The sequence below is a fragment of the Neopsephotus bourkii genome, unplaced genomic scaffold (assembly GCF_033783945.1).
Source record: "Neopsephotus bourkii isolate Nb327-2 ecotype Australia unplaced genomic scaffold, CSIRO-AGI_Nbou_v1 NB_718, whole genome shotgun sequence".
NCBI classification, from domain to species: domain Eukaryota; kingdom Metazoa; phylum Chordata; class Aves; order Psittaciformes; family Psittacidae; genus Neopsephotus; species Neopsephotus bourkii.
In genome coordinates this window covers 2382399-2407632 of record NW_026901217.1, presented here as the reverse complement: position 1 = coordinate 2407632, position 25234 = coordinate 2382399, and the positions used below count along the sequence as shown (strand labels likewise).

Genomic DNA, 25234 nt, shown 5'->3' with positions numbered 1-25234 from the left:
ATGAAGTTTTGTGTATCTAATGGGACCCCAAAAGGGGAAAAATATGCTGAAGAAAAGTAAGTAAAAGAGGTAGAGCTGGTCTAGTTTGGTGAATTTCTGTGATGGCTCCTAGCTGATCCCACACTACCATCCTTCCTGACAGAATATTCAGGGAGAAATGGTCATACAAACAGAGCTTAATTTCTGTGGAACTCTCTTCCCAGATAAATGTTTTTCTTCTATGGAAGGAAAAAAACTAAACAAAAAAACCCCCTCAAATAAAACCCAGAGGAAAGATTGTATAATTTTTGATAACATGGATATAACAAACAAATAACTTGGCCCTTCTCCTTGCTCTATCTTCCTTCCTTCTAGGACCTGAATTCTGCAGAGGTTAAAAAGAAATCAGGGACAGCTGGGCCACTCAAACAGAAGTTGCAAAGGTTTATTCAGTTGTAGGAGTACTTCAGTGAGTTCATGTAATCATTTAAAGTTTTATTCTCTGGAAATTAATGTTCTTGTGGTATTCTGCATTGCTTGGACTTTGTTCAATGTTAAATAGTTTAACTGGAACAACAGAAGTGATCTCCTCTCAGATCAGGACTCTTGATCAAATGGAAACTGAAAAAAGTCCATGGGGCTAACTGGTTCATAGACTAAAATCAGTCTTGTAGTTTAGTCTCAAATACATTGTGGAAACTTCTTTGTAGCTTTTAAAAGTTTTAGCTGTGATATTAACTGAGTCTCTAAGGCAAGGCAAATGAAGATTTCTTCATGCTTGCAGGAAACAGAAAAGAGGGTTGAAAGGGGTTCATGTAACTATCTTTCTGTAGAGTTGTGTCTAGATGCATTTCTAGAACAGTTCCAAACCCCATGATTATAATCTGGCAGTATGTGTGTATCTAGTATCAAATCCTTTGCATTACATAAAACATCAGGCCAGTTTCCAGTGAGCAAAATGTGTCTGTGTTGTCAAAAGTCATGTTCATTACAGATTATTTGCTAGTTAGTTCTCATGACATTATACCATCTTAGCTGCATTGACTTGAGCACAATCTTTCCTGATTTAAACTTATGTGTGCAACATGGCCCTTTACATTTATATTGATAATGAAGCCTGTTTATTCTCTTCAATAAAAGCAGGACAACCCAGTCTGCTTGAAAATCAGGATGAATTGTTCAGATGTCCTTGTAGTGAGGGAAAGTTGTACTTTGCTGTTGTCTTTGATTAAAGTGCTCTTTGCCACTACCTGACTTCCCTACGGATTTTACAAGCCACATGTCAGCAAGTGTAAGAGCCAATTTCTTGCTCTTTGTAAGTTGAGCTATGGGGAGGTCTTGGGAGCAGAGCACTGTAATGGACTATGAAAGTCTGAGAGCAATTATTTTGAGCTAATCAAACACAATAAATAGCAGGAAGCAAGGTTTATTTTTGGAAGAGATGTCTACTAAGAAAACTGCAGTTTTTATTTACTACTTGCAAAGATTACTAGAAAATGAACTAAACAAAAGCCCTGTAACCTTGGAAATAAGGACAGTTTAAAAATTAACAGGAAAGGAGAAAAATCCCTCATGTATTTAAAAGATGCAAGCTCATTGTTTCATGTCTGCTTTCTGGATAACATGATATCTTTTCATGTTTCTAAAGGTGATAATACCATGAAAACGATTAAGACAACAGGAATTGGATGTTTCAAGGTGAGTCAAGCTTAATTTATTTTGAAACTTAAAGTTTTAAGTTGTAGACTAGGGCAAATTATTTATAGTCCAGATTCAGGCCAGTGCATTGCTACATCAACCCCTAGGCAGCTTAGGGGGAAATTTCACCTTAAGCATGAAAGAGCTTTATTTCTCTGCAGAGTAGAAAGCTCCCCAAAGCTACCCCACTTCAGAGAATATAGAGTATTACATTTCTAGATACTCTTATTCTTTCCCATGCCAACATCTTTTTCTATTTTGGGATGCTGGAGGGGACAATTGCTCCCTGATGTCGCAGTAGAAAAGGTGTCTCATCCATTTGTATAACCGCTTGGTAGATTTCGTGTGTATTGTTCTACTCTCCATTGTTACGGTCACACTCTGGCTTTGTATCTGGCATCAGCTGTAATCAAATGTAGGCTACTTACTTAGGTTGCCACAAAATTGAAGCTCAGACTTCTATTACAGAATACTTCGTGAAATTTGTGTCCTATATTTTATCATGATGATGTGTTTTGTATGTAATGTATTTTTTTTTGGTGAGCTACACTGGGAGGATTGTGCTGATGCTTCCCTTTTATTCAGCACTGATAAGATCCACCCAAGCCTTCTCTTTTCTGAACTGAACAGTTTCACCTTTCCTCATGAGAGTCCCTCAATCATCTTGGTGGTTCTTCTCCGGACCCACTCAGCAGTTCCATCTCTCTTGTATCAGAGAACACCAGGGATGGCCTTATCAATGTGTATAAATACCTGAAAGGATGGTGCAAAGAAGATGGAGCCAGGCTCTTTTCAGTGGTGCTTAGTGCCATGGCAAGAGGCAGTGGGCACCAAGTGAAACGCTGGAGGTGCTGCCTGAACTGCAGAAAACACTTTTATACTGCGAGGGCAACTGAACACTGGCATTGTTCAACAAGGCTGTGGAGTAATGTCCTGGGTTTAGCAGTGGCAGTCATTTTTCTCTTTCTTGGTAGCTGGTGCAGTGCTGTGTTTTGACTTTCAGCTGGGAACAGAGCTGAAAAACAATGATGTTTTGGTTTGGCCAAGGACTTTGTGGGCCTCATGCTCTACCAGGGAGGAGGGAAGCTGGGAGGAAGCAGAGACAGGACACCTGACCCAAACTGACCAAAGAGGTATTCCATACCATAGCACGTCATGCCCAGGAGGTAACTGGGAGTTAGCCGGAAGGGCAGGTGGACTGCAGGGTTGGAGGAGGTATCGCTCGGTGCTTGGTTGGGCTGGAGGGGCAAGTTATCGGTCGCCTGGTGATGGGGTGTTGTATTCTCTTCCCTTGTTATTTCCTTTATCATTACTATTATTGGTGGTAGCAGTAGTGATTTGTGTTATACCTTAGTTACTAAACTGTTCTTATCTCAACCCGTGGGAGTTGCATTTCTTTTTGATTCTCCTCTCCGTCCCTCCAGGAGTAGGGGGAGGGCAAGAAGGGGGGGGAGTGGGTAACAAGCTGCCTGGCTGTGGGTTAAACCACGACAAGTCTCTCACCCTGGAGGCACTCAAAAGCCATCACTGGGCAGTTGGCTCTAGGTAGCCCTGCTTGAGCACCAGGGATTAGGCAGATGCTCTCCAAAGGTCCCTTCCAACCTCAACCATTCTGTGATTCTGCAAAGGGTGAGATGAGCCATATGCATTAAATAGCATGTTTCTGAGTTTCTTGGAGCTCAGTGCTTCTTAGAAATCTAGATGGAGCCACACTCCACAGTCCCTAGAATAGGAAAGAGAGTCTCCTCTGCAAATCAAAAGAGCTGTTTTTCTCATCTCTTCTATTACCATCTGTTCACAATAGACAACTCATGTTAATAAAATCTCAGCTCTGAAAATACTTGACAAAAATCTCCACCAACCAGTCAATCATAGACTGACATAAATATTGAAGAACACTAGAATGTCTTGGCCCAACTATCAGACATATCTGGATGCACTGGACAATTGTTCAAAGGTTCATTGCGCATAACTGTGATTCTGACATGTGAATACTGTCTGCCCAGATTATTAAAGAAAATAAAAATAAAGCCGTCTATTTATGACACTTGCAGGTCACTTCCTGCTTATGTAGTTCTTGAAGATAAATGCTGTGAAGTATGTAGCAGTGCCTCTTGTATTTTAAATTAATTCAAGAAGGCATACTGGTATTTATGACACCGTAATTTCATACAAAGGAAAAGAGAGAAATCATGCTTTTAAGAGAAAAAAAGCTGCCAAAGAAAAAATTTTGTGTGAGCAACTGAAATGGCCTTATAAATAAAATAATATTTTATTAACAACAAATTAGAGTTTCAGAGAAACATGTATTATTTTCTAAATCAAAGCTTGTTTGTTTTGCTTTGTTTTGTGTTTTCCCAGATACAGCATATGAATGGAAACATCCTGACCCTTTTCAGTGTATCTGGTGAGGTTTCTGTTATTTTTCAACTCTGTAGATTTCTCTGATAAATGCATCATGGATTCAGCCCATAACTGGTGATCGGACGTATCGGGGAAATGAAAGTAATTTTTTAGTTGCTCTTTGCTAGCACATTATATTCTGCATCTGTGTTAGATGGAAGTATGCTGCTCTGGTGCCAGTAAACGCTGTGTGTTTATACTTGAGATGTTTCCTGTGAGCTTCTGGAAGCTGTTGGACTAGATCCTCAGAAAACATGAGCAATTACAGTTACATTGGATTTGGTCAATAAGAAGACTTTTTACCTGCATTTATGGCTATAAAGGGTTAACAGTTGCATTTATTTTGATTTAAACAGAGCTTTGCCAAAATATTTACTTCAAGGACTGTCTTTGTAAGCTGCAAGGGAAACAAGCCTATGTTAATCTCTTCCTCTTTGGGAAGAGACTTACTTCTTTACAGTGCAGCAAAGACCGTATCTGTGAAGAAGTAATTTCACAAATAATCCAAAAGAGATATCCATGGCATGTCACTTCTTTTCCAGAGAAACAATATGTAGGTGTTTCAATGTTGTCTAAGATTAAGAAAGGTCAATGTCTTTTTTGGAAACTATTGAATAAAAAATCGCACTGAGTCCTGAATAGCCCTGACATCCTTCAGCTGTAATGATTGCAACTTTCGTAGCTCTTGGAAATAGAATTAAGGAGAGTTTCTTTACTTTCCCCCTCACTTGCACAGGCACGCAGAGGTGGGACAGAGGTTTGTCAATTGGTTCCTTTGTTGCTGGCAGACAAAAAGGTAAGTTAGTGTTGCAACCTTCCTTTCCCTTTCTTTTTTAAAAAGTTTGCTTGAAAGACTGAGACTAAGATCAAGAGCTTTGCAGATGTATCAAGAATTAATGACCTTTGCGTAAGTCACACATCCCGTGCCAAACAATCTATCCCAGCTGAGGTGATGAGTACAGAGACAAATTCTGACAGGGAGTATGTCATGGGAGTAGCAACTGTACAGGAACAATTATTGGGAATGACTTCTTAGAGGGAAAACAAAAGAAGATGAGAGATTCAGAGAAAGATGTGACCAAGATGTCCATAGAAATGAAAGTTGACTGATCTGACAAGTCTTGGATTTCCAAGTCTGTAGATCCGAATGGGTCTGATTTTTTTAATTTTATTTCTTTTTTTTTTACCTTACAGCCTTTTTGGCTTTCCCTTGTGTTAGTATGAGACAGAGGTATTCTCTTACACAGTGATCCCCTTAAGCTTTTCCTACTTATCTGTCTTTCAATCATATTGAAGAATCCAGGCCTTTTGATATGATCCCCTACCGCAGATGAGGATTAGCTGGAATAAGGGGTATTACCAACTTCATGCTAGGCAAGATTGAAGTATAGCTAAAGGAAAATATGCATGGAGCTCTTTGGTATGGCTTTTTGTCTCTGTGCTGTAGACCTTTCAAGGAAAGAATAAGAAATGCTTTCTTTTGGGGAAGCCATTTTGAGCTACTACTCAGTCAGCGTCAAATTCAGTTTGTCCTCATTAAGAACAAGGGTAGTTGCAGCCTATAGACATGCTGAAAGAATACCTGGGCCACGACTGATGGAGTCATCACAAGGGCGAAAGGTATTAAGCCTTGATTTAGTGTGCAAAACTGTTTTAAGTTGCATTTAAACTTTCTTTCTGTGCCAGAAAAAAATAAAATGTCTTATATATTTGTCCATGCAGAAGAGTTGGGCCAATTTGCAGTCCTGTGACTGGATCCTTACTATGGAAACTTCTGCATCAGGCCTTAAATCAAAACTATGTGGGTAACACCTGTCTGCGCCCTTGAATAAGGACAGTGATTGCTGCAGTATAATAGGGTCTTTGCTAATGAAATTAAAACATCTAGGAAATAAAACAAGATGGGAGTTATATAATTGTAAGGCAGCCCCTTCAAATATGAAATGCTGGGTCATCATCAGGGATAGTACCAAGAAAAAGACAGAGGACATTGCTGACATTGCTTTGCTACTATATGAAAATTTGGCTTTGCTTGCATCTTAAATATTGTGTGTGGCAATTGTCTCCCCAGCTTTAAAAGTACAGACTGCAGTTAAAGGACGTACAGAGAAAGGAAACTGAAACAGTTAAGAGGATGGGGCTGTAGCACAGCAAGAAGACTGAAATGTCTGGAACGTTCAATAATTTGTTTTTACAAAGCTATGGAGAAGACAGATTAGCCAAGTGGATTCTGCGAAACCCAACAAAAGCTCTTGAAGAGGGGACAGAATACTTGGCTAGATGAGCTGAACCCTAGTAGGGTGTTTCTTATGTTTTTGTGGTTTTTCAGGCTGCCACATAGTGTCTGGTGTAACCAAAGGCTAAAGATTTAGGTGAATAATTTTTCCAGCAGAATTTAAAGAATTTTTTTTTCTTTTTCTTTTTTTGGGGGGTTGGCTAATTCAACTGTAAAACACACTGTAAAACATCAGTCTGTAAGAAAATGTTTTCTTCTTTCTTTTGACTGTAAATCAGGCGTTTTGTCCTCATGGAACAGAAAGTTGTTCATGTGGTGGGGTTTTTTTGCTTATTTGGTTGTTTTTTTTAATAAGACTTCAATGAGTGCTTGGAATTCAGTACAATTGCACGTGAAGCAGGGTGAGGAGGTACAATTATATTTTACTTTTGGAAAACAGCCTGGGACTTCTTGTGATTTCAATTAACATTGTAAACAATCTATAAAAGAATTCTGGGAAAATGTATTTTCACAACTTAATATAATTGTATGGTATTCAGTAATGCCTTAATCTTGTTAACTTTTCTGTTCTCAACTAGTACACTCTACTTTTTGACATCTTGATGGAATGAGCTCCTAGGTCTGACTAAAATTGGCAAAGTTGATCCTTATTTGGGATTAATTTAATTCAGTTCATTATAGATTTGAGTCTTCTATCCTCTGTTTTGGGGAAGGTTGTAATTATTTAATTTTTGGTGAAAGAAAAGATTACTTCTCTCTCTTCACTTTTTCCCTTCATTTCAGTAGTATGCTACTGTCATGTCTCAGAGCATGAAGTTTATTTCTTTGTAAGCCAGCTGACACGAGACTATCTATACAATTAGTTTAAACAGCCTTTTGGATACATATCTTTCAGCATTGATGGACAATCACACTTTTATTATGCTTTCTGCTCTCTCTGAGATGATGTAGAAGAAAGGTAAATTATTGCAAGCAATTTTATACACTCAAGCAAGATTTTTCAGGAAAATAATTATGCTGCTGAAATTTGTGAGTGCCAGCTTAAAACCAATATGGTAAATAAATAATAGCAGAAAGAACTTGGGGATATTTCTGCACCAGGATGTCTATGATTATAGTTTTGTATAATTTCTTTTAGCACGCATCACAAGACTGGGCACAGTCTAAATGATATACCCTGAAGTGGCCATTTTCATTCTGCTGGTTCCTGCTACTCTGTCTCTTATCCTCCCCTGGAAGCAGAACAGGGTTTTCCACAACAACCTGGGGGAGGAATAGAGAGAAGTTAGGCTTTACTCCTTTCAGACTCAACCATCAGCCCTTCACCTTTTGACCAATAAAAGGCCAGAATATTTTTTCTGTGGAAAATAGATCCTAAGCAAGGAGTGAACAGTGATCCTGTGCTGAGGTGTAGGATCTGAAGGTATGGGAGAAGAAGACAAGGAGTGGGTCTCTGTGTCCCAGTGACACTTCACACAACTTCTACAGTCAAGGCCTGGAGGGGTCACAGACCCCTTCACAGCGCTTCCCAGTGAGATCAAATTCTCTCAAGCAGGAGACTTGTAAAGAGAAGGAAAATCCCCCTAAGTATCTGCAGATACCTTTTTGACTTGTTTTGCAGATATTTCAATAGTTGGCATTATCACGGTAGTCATATATTGTGTCAGTAACACGGAAGATTCCAGCAGTGTCACCTATTGCTGTCACAGTCATTATCGCTAAGGCAGTTATGTCTTGACAGCCAAACTTAGTGCACTCTTTGGGAGTTCGGGGGGAGGCAGGAAAAGCAGAGCTGGTGTTTGACAGCCTGCACCTGGGAGAATGCATGCACCCTTTTATGCCTTATCACATGGCTATACCAGCCAAATACTTTCTTTGTGTGTCAGGAAAAGGTGCAGTGACAGGAGCTGGCTGCCAGTATTTGATAAAAAGGTGGTCAGGGAGAGAATCAGATGGTTAGCTGAAACTCACATGCTAAAAGATGTGTACCTATGACTGATATTTGAAGTTGCTATGATGAAAGAATAAGTGACCTTTTCAATGCTGATAATAGATCACGGAGTCAGGTCTTCGGCAGTTTTACAAAGTCTAGGTTGTAATGTTTCTTACCTTTGAAAATATATTTGAAGATTAATGCTTAGAAAGGATAAAATTATTGGAACATGTTTGCAAAATTCCTGGTTTGTTTTTGTGTTGTTTTTTTTTTTTTTTCCTTTAGCTCTTTAGAAGAACTTTTAGAGAGTCACAGTAGCAACCTGTTTTTCTTGACTTTCACTGATGTCTGACTTAGCAAGTGACCCTGCAGGCCTTTACTCTCTTTTTGTGCTCATTGATGGCCAGCACCTCTTGCCCTTGGAGATGCTGGCCTCAAACACTTTTGTGGTTTGACATGGCTTAAGATTGCTTCAGCTATGAGCCTCACAAACAAAAGTTAGGTTTGATATAGCTTCAATGCCAGAAAATAAACACACGTACATTTAAAATACAATGAAAGTCAGGTAAAGTTTTTCTAGGGTTTTTAGTTCAATCACTACAGCCCTACTCAACTAGGGAGCCTAGATAACAAGAGCAGAAGGAAGAGTCCTGCCTGCCTTTCATGTAGACAAACCTGACTTCTTCATCCTTTTCAAGGCAACAGAATGTCAAGTCAGGTTGTGTTGCCTAAGGCTGCTATGCAGTGAGGGGATTTAAATGTAACCTCCACATACAGAAAAAGGAAGTCCCTTAATTCATTCAATATTTTATTAGAAATCTCTTAATGCCGGTCTTATTCCTAAAGGTAAACATCTCAGAGGCTTTTCAAAGCCTGTATTTCATTATTTAATAATCTGTTTTCAGTAACACAATTCCCTAGGTTTGAGTTTGTAACTAAGTCCACAGGCTGGAAATATCAGCAGTCCAGAATCTGTTAAATAATTAAGCCATTGGTGCCTGTAAGTGTTAGGACTTGAATCACTCATATTTTATTTGCACAAACTGCTGGGGGAAAAAAAGTGCCATGAAAAAAGACTACTTACTAGCTCTTCTTAAGGACAATATGACTTTTGTCTGCAATGGCATGGTTTGAATTTTTGCTTTGAAAATCCTATTTTTAGGAAAATAATTAGCAGTGAGCCTGTACATACCTGGCTTTTTGTGTAGCACAATTTCACATGTATGTAGTAGAGTTCTCCCATCTTCTGGACTCACTGGAAATTCCTACCTCCATTCAGAGGTTATGCACATTTTCATAGGTCTTCTGTATGGCAACTATTCTAAAGAATTCCTGGAAATAGCCATTGAAAAATACAAGATAGTGCTTGTCTGTGGGCCGCCACAGCCTTACACTAGGTGTGTGTGTTCATTCTTGTGCTTGCACACACTTGCGTGCATATACGTGAAGACAAGCATACGTTTGCATGCATCCCGTCTCTCAAATGTGGGCAATCTCTCTGGAGGTAGCTGAAGACCTAATAGTCAGACTACTCATTTTGACATCTCAGACACTGAGGTGGAAGTGGGATCATTTTGAACACATAGGATATGACATGGCCTGCTCTCTAATCTCAAGCAGATGGAGGCAGGGCAGTCTGCTGAGGGAGTTTCTCATCTATGAATGATATATGCAATGATTTTTCTTCATCACAGATGATGAGATTGTTTTTATCATAGTACCATTTACCCTGGAGGAGGACAAAATAGTACAATCGTGAATGTAGTGTGAGAGAATAGGAGTTCAAGGAGGGAGAGCAGAGGGCTTTTGTGAGTACTAATAACATGCACTCCCTAATTAATCCAGACAGAAACCAGTTGAGCGAGTGCCATGATTAGGTATGGAACCAGAGTACTTTCTTCTGTAGACAATTTGAATAATTCAGTTGCTATGTAGAGTGAGAAAGCTAGATAGAAATGAGGGGAAGGAAAGGTGTTTTTGAAGGGGAAGAAAATGAGATTTTGTTGAAATATTGTACGACATAAGAATATTTTCTTCATTCTGCTAAATGGGATTCTGTATTTGTCAGTGCAAAAAGCAGATTAGTACAAGGCAGGAATATACTGACTGTCTTTAATGCAGGTTTTTGTTCTGTTGCACATGACAGTATGACAATGCTACTTTTCTGTTTCCATTATCAAACATGCTTGTTAAGCTAAAGTCCTGAAAGAAGTGATTAGAATTAGTGGTATTGGGTTTTTTTTTTTTCATTGCATCCATTTGTTTACTTTGGCTTTTTAAAATAATTTGAGATTCTTCTGATCTGTAGCAGGAGATCTGTCTGCATTCCCTTTGGTTTATTTGCTGTGTTTACAAGCTTAGGCTATACTGACATCGTTACTAAGGAGAAACTAGCTTTTGGAGATGCAGGAAGCTTTAGCAACTGTGTGTGCACATACAGAATTTAAACATACAAACATTACAGTAATTTTTTTGCTTTCAAACTACTCATAAACTGCAAAGTCCTAGAATTAGGCCCACCTCTCTCTTCTGTATGTCCATTATAAAATAGTTGGTAATTTTGGTTATCAGGATGAGGTGAGGTTTTGAGGTGAACAAATTGCCTCAATCTAAAATATTACAAAAACCTGAAGCTTGCTTTTCAGATCACCATATATTTTAGGATCACCTTTGTCTTGGCTAGGATTGACTGGAATTATTTGCTGCCTTGATTTAAACATCATATTGACATATTGTTGTGATTAGCTGTGAAAAGAATATGGAGATATTCAAGATTAGTCAATATCCTGTGAACTAAGCAGGCTGTGACTGTTTTCTGCAGTTGAGTAATGGTGTCACAAGACAATCCAAGAGTTTCTGTTATTATGAAGACATCCCATTTCTTTAATAGCTATAATTTAATTATGAAGGATTTTTTCTAAAATGTTAGCAGTAATTGAAAATATGAATACTGAACCTAAAGATCTTCCTTTTGTAGTATCTTTTTGATTCTCTTCTAAAATCAACCCCCTGCCTTTTGGTTTATTTTATCAAAGTTTGGAATGATGATTTTAGCAAGTAAAAATGATTTATTTGTAGAACATTATGTTTTCATCCCATTATATTTCTGGTGGTTTTCCAGGATATAGTACAACTTATTGTTATATTTACCTTTTCTGTGCTGGAAAGGAAGAAAAGTGGAGCTTCTAAAACATAGCTTAAATCTCAAACTAATGTTTTCATGCACAAACTAATAGAGAAAGTGTCTTCTGCTATCACTTCTACCTTGTGGCCTAAGACTATTTCATTCTAGTTCATGGTGTTTCTCCTAGAACAAAAGAACAGAATTCTTTTTTTTTTTTTTCTAGCTTTGCTGCTAGGATTTGAAAAAACCCTGCAATGCAATTGTGCTCTGTTCCAGCCCAGTGTCGCTATTGTTTTGAGTCACTACAATTGTTGAAGTGGGCAGTCTTAACATGGATACCATTCATTTGTCCACTAATCCTTTCAGTGCTAAAACTTGCTGATTTGCCTTAGTGAAAGTAATTCAAAACTGTAGCAGCAACAGAGGATAAAGCCAACTGCATGACATAGCAAGAAGCTTTTCATTCTGAAGGACCCCACTGATTAATTAGTATGAATATACCTGTGTGTTATTTACTTCAAATCAAAAGGATTCTGGATCTAATACAGTGCTGTGTAGTATTAGATCAGGGTGCAGGATTTTTTTTGGTTTTTCTGAAGTCTTTTTATTCTGAAGCAATAACAGTATATTCTTTAGTTCTTCAAATGACCTCTCTGAATTTGAAGTGCATATTTTAAAACACCAACCAGAAATATGCCAGGAAGCAAGCTTGTGGCACACTGATTTTATTTGAAACTGGTACTTCAACATTTTGCTCTCTAAATAATACAATCATTTTTTGTTTTGTTTTTCATAATTGCCGGAGTTGTGTTCCCAGCCACCTCACTAAATTAAGTCCAAACAGTCCCTTGTATGCAGTGTATTATAAGCACAGCAGATGACTTACTGTAATTATTTTGTCTTTCTTTGAGAGGAGCAGAAGCATTGGCATGATGGATGAAAGATTATTTAAAATAGTAATAAGATATTTAATCAGTTGCAGGTAAGCAACGTCAAATCACCTCAGGTTTACAACAGGGAAAGCAGAGATACAGGCAGTAATCATAGACCTGCTAAACTGAGGTACCTTGTCAAATTTTCTGCCCTGTTCTCTCCCACTCTGTGGCAAATCTGCTGCAACCTGTTTCCCTTTCTGTCTTCACTTCAGTGATAAAAGCCCATTCAAAGCAGCAATGTAAGAGACTTAGGCCAGTTTTCCATGAAATTATTTTCCCTATCAAATTCCATCAGTATTATTTGGGGAATGCAGGTTCATGAAGAACAGAAGGAAGTAATAAATAGCTCATCCTGAATGTGTATTCTTACAGTAAACACGTGGAAACATGAATGATGTAATGCACATTATTCTTTATAATTAAGATTTCTCTTTTGAGTTAGCAGGCAATCAAACATCGTATTTGAGGCAAAAATTGAACCAAGATGTTAATAGATTGCTTTTCCTCTGTTGTAACAACTCTCATTTCCCATTTAAAAATCCAGCTTATTAAGCATGTTGTAAATGTCATGAAAGGGTTTGTAGATGTCACAAGTAACTGTTGGGTTCCTGCACTGATCTTGATAACTTTGGTATTGCTAGCTTACTGTAAAACACAAAAAGTCATACTGTTGTGTGTCTGTCCACAAAATCAATCTTAACACTACACTTGCTTCAAAGGCTACTTCTAACATAAAGAAGTTTAAAGAATCCATCAGTTGCACCTAGAATGTCACTGTATCTCTAAAGGAATAGGAATTAAAATCAAATGCAGTTTTTCACGCTTGTAAAAGTCAAAACTTAGTGAATTTCATTATTTAGGTCCTTGTTGGTTTAAAACAGATATAAATAAATTAATGTATAATTATATAATGACTCATTATTTATGTAATTAATGTAATTATTTTATCACATATCCATATTTTATTGTATAGACTTTGATTAATTGCCAATTAATATTAATTATTCATTATTAATACATACATTATTCAGTTTTCAATTGTTACCTTCCACCATCTCTGAATTCCTAACAAAAGCTGCGCATTTTCAATACACTATACTTTATTGGTAATAGATCTGGTCATCTTTTCAGTAATGCTCTTTTATCCCACTCAGGGATTTTTACTGTTTGTTCATAACAAAATTTTCCTACTGTACAAATTTTAAACTTCTGTACAACAGCTTCAGTGCTTTAGCTCTTGCTACCATTAGTGCTACCATTATTGTCTTTCCTCTGAAATCAGTGATGGTCCAATTAATAATTGTAGGGAAGTCTGAGTCCTATAACAGCTTGCTCAGAATAAATGTGTCTTGGGAAAGGACATTATAAAATAAAAAATATTGGTTGTATATGTATCTCTTAAAACTTTTTGCTTTTCCAGTTTTATTAAAGATCAGAGGTAATTTTAAACTTACGATTCCAAAGGCAGACCTCTGAAAGAAAACTTGGAGATCTACTAGATCACATAAGAACCTTTATGTAAAATTTGACCTCTCTGGTTTTATGATATGCCTGACCAAATTTCATTTAAAGGTTTCAAAGAAGGACAGAATGATTGATTGTATTGTTTGTTTCCTAGGTCTCTAATTCTCCTGCATCTTGGCTAGATGCATCTGGGCTTGAAGCCCAGAAAGCCAACTGTATCCTGGGCTGCATCAAAAGGAGTGCGACCAGCAGGTCGAAGGAGGTGATCCTGCCCCTTTGCTCTCGTGAGACCTCACCTGGAGTATTGTGTGCAGTTCTGGTGTCCTCAACATAAAAAGGACATGGAACTGTTGGAACAAGCTCAGAGGAGGGCCACGAGAATGATCAGGGGACTGGAGCACCTCCTGTATGAAGATCGGCTGAGAAAGTTGGGGCTGTTCAGCCTGGAGAAGAGAAGGCTGCATAGAGACCTCATAGCAGCCTTCCAGTATCTGAAGGGAGCCTATAGGGAGACTGGGGATGGACTCTTCATTAGGGACTGTAGTGATAGGACAAGGGGTAATGGGTTAAAACTTAAACAGGAGAAGTTTAGATTGGATATAAGGAGGAAATTCTTTCCTGTTAGGGTGGTGAGGCACTGGAATGGGTTGCCCAGGGAGGTTGTGAATGCTCCATCCCTGGCAGTGTTCAAGGCCAGGTTGGACGAGGCCTTGGGTGATATGGTTTAGAGCGAGGTGTCCCTGCCCGTGGCAGGGGGGTTGGAACTAGATGACCTTAATGTCCTTTCCAACCCTAACTATTCTATGATTCTATGATTCTATGATTGATTCTATGATTCTGTGATTCTATGATTCTATGATTCCAGTTGTTAAGCTTTCACTCATTTTTTGCTTCTTGTCCAGAATAACCAGTAAATGGTTAGAATGCATCTGAATGCATAGTGTTTGAAGATTGGAGGGACAAATCATGAGTTTATGAAAGGAAAGAAATAAGTGGGTGATATAAACACAGAATAGAGAATAAGCAGAAGGCTTAGCACATGGCTGTTTTTCTAAGCCCTGCAGGATGTACCTGCTGATGTTGCAGACAGTGAGGCTGCCATTGGAAACTATTGGACAGGAATGAGACATTTTGTATGTAGTCCTGCTAATCCCCAGCTGTTCAAGGTAAGACTCTGATGGCTGGATTCTCTTCTCATGTGGGTTTGTGCAGAGCTTCTCAACTGGAACAGCTCAGATGGAAGGTACAACACCTCTGAAAGCTTTCAACCAAGTTAGCCTGCCTGTTCTGGCAATTTAAAACTCAATTAGTATGAACATTTGATCCAAATATTTAAATCTGAACTAGCACCCTCTTTTCTAAACATAATAGAGCTCTGAGGAGGGCAGCTGCTTTGGGCTAACACTGTGCTTCGAGTACTGTAAGAAATTTGCCAGTGCAGAGGGCAAGGGAGCTGTGAAGGTGTATTATGTCTTAAATACAGTATGCTGTCCTAAACTGACAGCAAGTAAATTCTGAACCTTGTCTTCCATTTGCAATGTTTGGAGCCTATCCTGTTTAGGTCTAAGCAATTTAATTGGATTATTGTGCTAGAAATGTGACATTGGATTTTTTGTAATTGTTAGGCATTTTAGCTGTGTTAACCTATACTATGCCAAACAGCAAATACCATCAGCATCTCTATGGCACATCTTCTTCTGTGTGGTTGATATTTCTGCATGTTCTGCAGAAGAATCCAAATTACAAATCACAGCCTATGGCATTCCCATTTGCATTGGTTTGAATTAATTAAGGAAGTGATAGAAATATGTTTTCTTAGGACTTTTTGTTGAGAGAAAACTATTGGTTTTGCCAGATCCTTGACTTTTTCTATGTGAGGCACAGGGTCTCAGCAAAACATTACCTCAGGGAGAGTTTAAAGAATTCACCAGTTCCTAAAGGGTCCATTGCTGGATCAGGCTAATGGTAGCCATAACAGGAATGCAAATTACTTCCATTATAAAATCCCTGCAGCTTGTGCAAGGGGGGGGGGGGGCGGGGGGGGAAGCCCAAGCCAACTGCTGGGGAAAAAAAAAAAAAAAAGCCAGTAGCTGTGATGAATTATAATTAATTTTGGGCAGGAAATGGTAAATGTATGACTTACAGGAAAATAAAACTTGAGGCAATGCAATGAGGGGCAAAAATCCCATGAACTATCCCCAAGTGTAAGAAATGAGGCTCCAAATCTGCAATTGTTCAAAAAACAAGCTAGAAATGCACATGGGAATGATGCAACAGGTCTTGTAAAAGGTGAGGGTCTCCAGTCAAAGACAATTTCTATTATTTTAAATGCTTATCTGGAGAAAATTCAGGAAAAAAAGCATTGAAAAGCATTTTATTTCACATACAGGCAAGTGCAAACAGCCTTGATAATAAGACAGTAACATTCACTGTCATAGTAGTGCTCTTGCCTACAGAAGATTGCTAAAAGATTTCTGCTCTCCCATGATTGAAGAACATCTTCAGTTTGAGAGCTATTCATTTGTGCTTCTGGGACAATCTCGAAACTCAGGGAGACTTACATAGCCTTCTGCCTTGTCCTGTGTCTCATCTGCTCTCTCCTCTTCCTCTAGTTTTATAATGTAATTTGTCTTCTTTTCCTTCTGACAAGACATTTCTTACCCTCTAACTCCATGTGAAACGGTCACTTATTTTCTTCACTGTCTTGTCTCTGCCATAGGAGACACCCTTGTCTATGACATGAAACTTAAGCTTCCTGTCATCAAGTACGTATCTTAAATTACCCATCTATTTCTATGCATCCATTCACTGAGCCATCCCTTCCTTAGTGCCACAGTATACTCTGGGTTTTTTTCCTCCCTGTTTAGACTATGCCAGTTTTCACAAGACTCGGGCTGGTTGTGCGTCACTGTTCTAGTGCTTCTATTTGTAGCTGCAGTGCTGTGCACCGAAATGTAGTGGGCTTGTCGTTAGTCTACTAGCATCTGATCATAGGATGGAAAATAGTATTCAAAGATGCATGCCTAAATGTCAGAGGTAACACTGCTTCAATCTGACCATTTACCATTTCCCTATTCCTAATATCAAGATTTTATTTTACTCTTTTTACATTGTGAAAGATGAGTCACATTATCATCACTGCATTCCAATGAGATTTATGCAATGTGTCAGATTTAAACCAGTCTTAACCACCTACTGGCAGTGAGACCTATTGTTGTGTACTATTTAAACCAGTAACACACTCTGAAGAACTTAATACTGTGGTATACCATCATTTCAGATGTATGTAGATTGCAATTTAAAGTTGCTGAGTTGTTTTTTCTGTATGCTTACAGAATAAAGTTTCCTGAAATTCAGAGGAGACATGCAGTAACAAACATCAAGTGTATTATTTACTATTGCAGGGTCTTGGTTTTGTCTCTGCAAGCAGTGACTAAGGTTAAAGGTGTGGAAACAGAGTTACAAGAGCTATTAGCAATGAGCGGGAGCAGGGTTGCATTGCTGTGCCCAGATACATAGCAACAAACAGCACAAAGAATATTAGAGTGAAAGCAGAGGATTAGCCTTTGCTCTGTTGGCTGTCAAATCCAAGCTCTAGTGGACTGATGAGAGGAATGTGCTCCAGAGTTGAGGCCATGCTTAATGATATAGCTCCTGCATGATGCTTAGAAAGTTATGATGAGAAAAGACAGAGAGCATGTATGGTCTCCATTTAAGTTTTGCTCCTGTAACTGTTAAATGGATGTCTATGCCTAGGATTTGAGGTTGTGTTGCCAGGACTGCATGATCCCTCCTGACACCAGTATACACTGGGAGTAATTTTTGTCACTTATTAATTGTATTTCAAAATAAGAGGACTTTTAAACTACAATTGATGTGTGGAAGAACAGTGTGAGTGTACAGAATGGAGTATAGCACTTGAAGGGAAATTACTGTCAGTGCCAGTCTGACCCAAAGGATCCCAGATGGGCAGCCCATGAGTGACTCCCAACGTAATCATTACTGTTGCCCATCTCCTGCTGGTCCTATTCTCTCCTTAGCCAAGATGGTCCTGACACGTGGTACACTGTGCTGGACAGCTGGTTCCCTGCTTTTCTGATGGTGGCAGTAGGATTGCACTACTTACTCTACCATCTCTGGTGTCTAGGCCAGGAATCTAATTTGAGGTGATTACTGATGTCTGCTGAGTCAGATACTCAGACTATTGAAAAACAAAAGTGGTATCTGAGTGACATCTGAAATTCCAACTATATAAGATTCAGAGATAGAGACTGTCTGATCCTGTGAGAAGAAACTTTTTATTTAGCTGTTGAATGGTAGATTAAATATTGAGGGCCTAATTTTTCATTGCCTTGCACTGGTGTTATTTGAGGATCAGTATTCTGACTGCATCTTTAAATATTAAATTTCTTCTGACAGGATGGAAGCTGATATGCAACCTCTGACATTGGGATACCATTTCTGGCAATGATGACAATTGCCAGAAAAAGCGAGTAGCAGCAGGAAGAGACCCTGCAATATTCACTTTAATTGCATTCTATATTTTCAGGTATAATTTACAGTTTTAAAGTGTTGAAAAATGAGTGTTCTGACACGAGTGCTCAGTATCCTGTAGCAAGCAACTGGGAACAAGAAAGTTTTTCTTTCAAGATTCAATAAAAACAGTCCCTTACTGTGTGACAGAAACAAACTGCACCAAACCTGCCAGTGATTCAGCATGTTTTTCTAAATTCAAACTGGGCTGCAGCCTGAAGTTTGTAGTTGGGATTCAAACCCTGCAGGGAAACACCAGATACTCAAGCCTTTCTCCCAGCATCCGTCATGGTGCCACGTAGGGAGCCAAATGAGTAGCAAAACATTCTCTGTACTAAACTAGCATAATAAATGGCTTCAGGGCACATAGAGAGAGGCCAATACAGAGTATTAATTAGCCTAAAAGTAATTAGCAAAATATTGCTAAAAAATCATAAGTGGCATGATTGAGAGCTGGATGAGTTTTTGAACTCAGCAATATGAAAACCCATGTGTAGTAACTGTGAATTTGATTCACACTGGGAAGTTTCAGTACAAACAGACCAATTTTGACTGGAAGAGAGAAACATAATATAAAATATAATTTGCTGTAGAAATTAAAGGCTCTGAATGAAATGTATATTTTTCCAACAAATTCTGACCTGTGCAAGACAAAGACACAGACATGACTCTTTACAACAATCAGTCACATTAATTGCAGGGAACATTTTATTGAATTTAGCTGTGTTTTTCAAGGTGGAAACTATCTTGAAATGAATAATTTTTCAAATGTGTTCATTATTCAAAAGTTTTGGACAAATATGTATGAGACTAGATTTCAGCATATGGATCACAAATGAAGAGACTATTCTTAGTTTTACTTCACACAGTCAATATTTAATCCTTGAGCTACATGATCCATCACATAGGTCTTAAGTTTTAAAATAATTTTCCATTTTTCACTATACTTCTGCTCTTGACCCATAGGAAATGAAAAATACGTTTATTATGCTTTGGGAAACACTACAGTCTAACATGGTTTAAGAACCAAGGCATTATTGACATTCTTATCTTTTTTCCCTGTTTAATAGAATTTGTGAAGTATTAAGATGATTTGGAATTCCTATGGGGACTTAGGCTCCTAAATCACTTCAACTCATGCAAAATATATGATGTCCAAAAAGCTACTGCTTGGTGTATGCTGTCATCACAGGTCAAGCTAGAAAGCTATAGTATGCCGTGTTCTCTAACAGGGATGAGAGTTCTCCCTTTCTGTACTGATGACATTCTTGTCTGGTGCTTCTAGCAATGTCCTTTAACAATATTGGGGTTTGCGTTCCACTGTATACCTATATTATTTGACACATTGCTCCTGTGTAGTTCTGGTTTTGTGACTATTTTCTTCCCCAGTATAACTGCTTGGAATGAAGATCTGGTTTAAATTTCTAGTTCAAGCAAAGTTTTCCCTCTGCAAGTCTGATTCTATCAGCATTGTGCATCCCTTTTTTTTCTATGCAGTTTCTTCTTCATCACCTTCATAAGGTTGCTTAAAGCATAGGTACCTAAGTTTTTGCAGCTGGTTATTTCCGGGAAATGTTAATTTGACTTCAATATCTTTATTACTGTGGCATGTATGGGCTCCCTACCTAGGTCACAACCAGGTCAGACTCTGATCAGACATAGATTTTGTGTAAGTCTGGGAATAGTTTAGCATCTCAATAAATGTGTTAGTGTAAATGGAATGTGCAGAATAACGAGGGGGACAAGTAGTTAATGATTAGATAAGGGCAATGAAAGAGTATGTCAGGAAACAAGTGATAAAAGGAAAAAAAGGAAGATCTGTACCATTTTCTCTCTCTCTTGTGAAAGTTTTCCTTTGGGAGTCATCAGACTAAACAGCAGCAGTCATTCCTCAGCCCTACCTATATCTGTGATTGTTAAATGTTTCCTTACTGCTTGCTCCTTCTATATAGGGCACCCTTTGCTGCAAAATACGTTGATGGGATGACACACAATTCCTGCAGTGCAATTTTAAGAGATTACTAAAAGAGGACTAACTAGAAATTGCATGTACCAAAAAATTAAACCAGGCTGCAAATACCAGATGAACTTTGGGAGAAATAAATTTTTATGTGTTAAAAATGCCTAGGCAGCATGTAAAAGAATTTATTTTATTAAATTATATGAATGGAAATTTAGTTCTAATGACTGTGTAGACATAAGTACTTAGCTGTGTTGGTATCAAACAAGCCAGAAGGTTTTTAAGGGGCAGACTGTACACAACAGTTTCAAGATGAGCACAGAAACAAATAGTACCTAGTGGAGATGCCTAATCTAAGTCCTGGAAACAAGAGGGCTTCCAGGTAACTGCAGATTTCTGCTCAGCCAGCCCTGCTGACAGTCTCTGGTCTTAGAGAGTGGGTCTAGAGAGTGTTAGGTTCAGAATGGTTCCAATTAGTTTTGTGGGCTGACTTGCTTGGGGTCTGCTGTATCAAATCAATCTGGCACCTCCAGAACGCCATTACAGACATTAAACGAACAAACAAAAAAACTCATTTACATTATAGATCAATATGTCTTTTAATATAGAATAATAATCTATTTATGTGAAAGTTAATGAAACCGTCTTCTGAGCCCCTAATAGCAGCCACTTTTCTCAACTTTTCTTATTTCTTCTGGGAAGTAGCAGAATTCCTCAAGGAGCAGCTGTTTCCATTCCGTGCAAAATCTGGAAAGCTATGATGTACTCAAGTGCTTTGACTTTGTTACATGTTATGAATGCTCAAACTATGAGATCTAAAACAATATTTAGACTGGAATATACTGAAAGACAGGATATTTAGATTCAAGATCTTCAGGGTTTTTTCTGTTGAAAAATAGAGAGGAACAGCTATTTATACAGTTTGTGTGTAAGGTTACATTTGGATTTGAATCGCCTTCATTATTTGTGCATTGTGAGTTTTCAGTTTAGGTTTAATCCTAAAACCAAGTTCAAATATTTTTCTACACAGATGATATTTATTTACATGAGACTTACCAACTTTTCTGTGATAATGATAGAGGATTTGTTTCCTAGTTAGTAATTTTAAAGTAACATGATTTAAAATATATGGGTCAGTAACTGTATGCAGTTTTAAGCTTTAGGGGACAGTTTTGGATGAATAAAACCTCACAATATGTTTACGTAAGCATGCAAGGTATCTACCTAATTCTACCACTGCTGAAAAACATACAAAAAAGAAATAAGCATTTATGAAGTTGATTGTTTTGATTTGGTTTGGGTTTTTATCTAAAGACTGTAAAACTGTTTATTAAAAATGCTGAAAAAACTAGACATCCAAGCATCTCTCCTTCAGCTGCTGAGTAGAGGTGGTTTTCTGTTTGGGAAACATTAGTAATTACCAAATTACTGGAAAAAGTGAACAGATTATGTATTAATCTGTGTTAATTAATGCCTTTTGCTTCCACAAATTATCCATGTCCCTAGCAAAAGGGCTACTGGGCTGCATTTTCAAAGTGGTTACTATCTTTATGAGGAGGTTAGAGTTATCATACTCCATGGCATGACGTTGCCCTATGTGCTGTGTATGTCCTAAATATGCTGGCAGTAGCTCTGTTCACTAGGGTGGTCTAGAGAATAACACTTAAAGGTGGAACTGAAAAGAGCTTGCTTCCACTCCAAATCTGCTACTGGCTTCTTTGTAAACTAAAGTTACTCTTCATGTCTCTCACTTTCAGTACTGTCTTTCTCTTGTAGTGGGCTTATAGAAAATGTGGTTGATTGATTAAAGCCTGTTTGAACTCTCACAGAGTAGTATCCATAACTAACAGCTTCTAATCTTTTCAGCTGCTTCGAACATTTCACCCACTGTAGCTGGTCTTGGCCTAGAACATTAGCATTTAAGCAGAATATAACAATGAGGTGTGTCTGGTTATGACATCTTTAATATGAGTTAATAAAATGAGTAATAATAGTCCTGTAGTCCATAAGCATAGCTTACTGACACTGCACAGGCACACATAACTCTTCTTTGTTCCCTATGCTGGCTTCACATATGGTCTTGGTGACCAAAGTTCAAAGTCTTAGTCTCCCTTTACAAGGTGCTCAGCAGTCTGATCCCAATGGTATTCAAGACCAAAACCAACTGTCTTGATGGTCAAGACAGGAGTTGATGATTTTGCTTGTTCTATGTAACTGGCTTTTCATTTTTGAAATAAGGTTAAGTGTTAAAAAATGGAACAAAAATTTAATCCTGAAACCTATTGTCCTAAAACTACATAAGAATTGAAATGCTATGAAAGCAACCTTTTAAAGAAAACATGGTATTTGCAGTAGTGAATGTAGCAGTGGGCTTGAGAGTGTTGTCTTTGCACAAGTGTAAACAAAAGAACAAAATTCAGTTCAGATGTGGTTGTAATAAAGTCCATATGCAAAAATCAAGAAATTCAAACGATGGTGTTCTCAAATTACATTCACGTTCAGTACAAAAATGAAAACCTGGAGGACAGTACTTGTACTCCTGCCCAAACTGTCCATGACTGTCCATGTTGCCTGACGTTTCTTGTTAAATTAATTTGTTTCAATTTGTTTACAAATTTGCTGAACCTGAAAATTCTTTGTGATAAAATTTTACATATTGAATAATAACCTGAGGTGATTTTGTTAGATTTATTTTACATTTTCATTTCAGTTAGAATGGGTTTATATCTTTTCAGAGACTGTTTTCATCTTGAAGGAGAAAATACTTTTTTCTTGTTAAATGATAAAGTAGCCAATAGGTTCTCCTTTAGGAGTAAGCAGTGCTCTTCAGAACATTGAATGTTTAAAAATTTCTTCAGCACAATTATTCACCAAGATGAACAAGATTTCTCTCAGTGGTCAATCTGAATTGTTCTCCCTGCCACTGGCTGAATGTCAATGCTAATGTACGAGTGGGAGTGGGGAATCTATGGCTGGGGTTCAGGGAAGACTGGGAGCTGGAAGCCTGGAGTCGAATTAAGTGTCTATGGAATTACGTCCTAAGAATTCAGATGGGGCCTAGCCAACAGTGATTCTGGGCATCCCAGCCCTCTTTGAAATTAAAATAGATTTGACTGCTTAGGCAGATTATTATCAAACACAGAATTGGTATGGAGCAATTAGTTTAAAAATAGTAATGTTTAACAAAATTGGGTTAAAATAAAGAATGAAATTTAATCAGCCTACAGGATAACCTTCATCAAAGATTCAAAAGGGCTTTACAACCCTTTGATAAATGAATGTCAAAGTGCCTTTGTAACAGATTATTACCTATATTTTATGAAATGCTCCCTAAAATTTTAACAATATGTCAGTTCCTCAGCTGATATATCTATAACTTCTTTGGATTCACTTGAGTTGAACTGATTTTATACGAAAAGAGCATCTATTATATTTCACAAGTATTTAAAGAATAAAAGGTTTGACTGTGATGGTGATCATCACATTATTGTCTAGAGATCCATTACTACCTGAAGTTAGAAAGAATAGGGACAGGTGAAGAAAATATAACCTTGGATATCTTGAGGTCCTTATTCAGGAAAATCTTAGCTTTGACAAAAACACCATTTATTGGAAAGGTAACGACTAAACAGCATTCTCCTAAACTGTGTAGACTACTGAATCAAAAGCTGGTGTAAAGGTACAATTGTATAATAACCTCAGGAGAACTTTGCAAATCCACTGAGTAAATATGGGATTAATATTCTGATATATTATGAACGGCAATACAGGATTTGACACACTTTCTTAAAATATCACATGAAGTTCATTTCAGACAGTGGTTGAAGTAAATTTGAAGAGTCTATATACAGTCCCGCTTCAAGTAGTAAAAGACTACCAAAGAAAGGGTGATGCTGCCAAAGAGTTATCTCCTGAAAACTTCTTGTAGGACTAGGGTGGAGGTGGGCATCTTAAGCTAAAACTAAGACAATGTTAAATGCTAGGGTTAAGATTAAGGATGTAAGAGAAAAAAAGCCTAGCATTCCACTTGGAATGGGACTGCCATAAAGCTGCCAGAGGAAAGAACAGGCTGCAGAAAGACTTGCTGCTGCAGAAATATATCATATGTGGCAGGGATGGGGATCTTGGGCTAAGGCTCAGCCCACAGCTTGACCTAATGTCAAGGATTATGTTTAGAACTGGAGATGGGAAAAAAACTCGTTTTATGGTATCATCTGGATTGAGGATACCAAAAACATTGTCCACTGAGGACTTTTCATATGGGACTAGGCTGAGTCTTAACCTAAGGTTTAGTCCATGTCAATGACTAGTTTAGGCAGGTGAACTAAGGAGAGACAAAGCTTAGGGTTGTAGGTAGACTAAGAATGTGAACAGACTACCAAAGGAGAGGGAAGGGTGCCAAAAAAAAGTTGGCCCCTGGGAACTTCTTCATGCAAAACTGTGTTGTGGAACTTGGGCTAAGGCTCGCCACATGTGTGGGCTTAGGGCTGGGGTTAGGAGAGAGACCAAGTGTAGAGCTGCAGGTGAAATGGGGATGTAAAGGTACTGCCAAAGAGATGTGCAAGTAGACTTCCCCCTTCAGAAATTCTTTATGTGGGTTAGAGCTATGGGGCTTCCCATACTGCTCAGTAATTTCCTACGCTTGGGGTTGGTAGAAAGACAGAGCCTAGAACTGCTGTATTGGGGCTGCAAAGGGGATGTCACAGGAAAGAGCAAACTGGAGAATGAGTTTCCCTTTCAAGTGTTTCATATGGGACATCATGTGGTTTTACCAGTTAACATCTAGAGTTCTGTTCCAACCTATATTATTCTATGATTATGTATTGACTCTGGGAAACAATGTGAAATGAAATACAAAACATCTCTGTGGCTGCAGCTCAAGTTTAAAAAAATAGAAAATGAAGGATTATTCTCCCATGGTCTCCTCAACATGAAACAGTCTGATGCAGCACTGCACTGGCTACTATCC

At 38.1% G+C, this 25234-nt stretch overlaps 1 long non-coding RNA gene across 1 annotated transcript; it reads left to right on the top strand.

The window, feature by feature from the left end:
• Positions 1-352: 352 nt before the first annotated feature.
• On the top strand, positions 353-6811 carry LOC133212547 (uncharacterized). The gene is made up of 3 exons (XR_009725519.1): positions 353-448; positions 1628-1677; positions 4039-6811. It is a non-coding gene; the product is annotated as an uncharacterized LOC133212547 (long non-coding RNA).
• The last annotated feature ends 18423 nt before the right edge of the window (positions 6812-25234 follow it).